This window comes from Gymnoscopelus braueri (assembly GCF_963280865.1).
Source record: "Gymnoscopelus braueri genome assembly, chromosome: 6".
NCBI classification, from domain to species: Eukaryota; Metazoa; Chordata; class Actinopteri; order Myctophiformes; family Myctophidae; genus Gymnoscopelus; species Gymnoscopelus braueri.
The window spans coordinates 37829047-37830550 of record NC_137607.1 but is presented as its reverse complement, the minus strand read 5'-3'; positions in this window follow the sequence as shown (position 1 = coordinate 37830550).

Below are 1504 nucleotides of genomic sequence, written 5' to 3'. Positions count from 1 at the left end.
TTATGGGGTGTGTATTCTCGACTGCATCATTTCCAGCTTGCATGACCCGAAGGCCGGGGCCCGAAGGGCCTTCTCCTTGTGTAATAATACAGTACACAAGGAGAAAGCTGCAGCCTATGTGATTTTGTATGCACCTAGTCTCCACCATGTCATGTCAATACATATTTCAGTTATGGTAGTAATTAAACAAGTCATCTATGCTAGTTTTGTCACATCTAGACTACTGTGCAATGATTTGTCAGGGTCAAACAAGAAGGACCTGGGAAAGTTGCAGCTGGCTCAGAACAGAGCAGCTCAGATTACCCTTCGATGCACACCAAGGTCAAATGTAAATTACATGCATGTCAAGCTCTCCTGCATGGATGAAAGTCACAGAGAGGCTGACAGCATCACTCCTTGTCCTCGGGGAAATATTAATGTACTGCGATATCCTACCTGTTTGTTTAATAAGCTAACACTCCAAAACAAAATCAAGCTTTAAAAAACAATTGAAAACGCACCTAACAACTTTTTACCCTCCTCACGCACACATGGTATGCATCACGTATGAAGCACAAGCAGAGCATACAATAATAATAAAACTAGAGCATGCGGCATGTCTACTGTAAAGTACAACATGTTATTTTAAACAAAGGAAGGACATTTTACAAAAAGGCTCCTTTTCCACATAACTTTTGGCTTATCTGTTTATAACGTTTATTTAAACATACTAGGGTGGTTTAAACAAGTCACTGTCATTAATTATGCTTATGTTTTTACATTAAAACATAATATGATACTCATCTCCCACACAGTTGTCATTGTAAATTGCTAAATCAAAGCTGGTGGAATTCAGAGTGAGATTTTGAACATAAATGATGCCCATAGTGAACACTGTAATCAAGGCAGACATTTCACCACCATTAAATGCCCAATATAAGTATTAGAATAACAATTAGCCTTCAAATAGTCACAGAGTGATTATGAATTCCATTCAGGAGGGCACTGCATGTGGTGGTGGTGGCGTGGTGGTAGGGGTCTAGGGGATTCATGTGGTTTTTGGGCAGAGGGGGGCTACAGTCTTTGCAATCAGCTTTAAATGGAACAGTTCTGTGCCTGTGTGATTGTCAAGTGGGCCCTTGATAAGGGCACTTTCTCCCTACATTGCACTGATTGGGATTTGCGCGTGTCCCTGTCACATACTGTCCCATTGCAATCAGGCCCCTCTTACACTACACTACCATTTTCACTGCAGTGATTTCCACCCCAACCCTCCGTCGGCCCCCAGCCAATGCAGCACCCCCAACACACACACACACACACACACACACACACACACACACACACACACACACACACACACACACACACACACACACACACACACACACACACACACACACACACACACACACACACGTTTCCACTAACACGTCCCCCTTAAAATTCAATGAGTGCCCATTTACAGTGAGGAGAAAAGGTCACGCCAAACTTGTTGTTTCAATTGTAAACCACGCCAATGTGG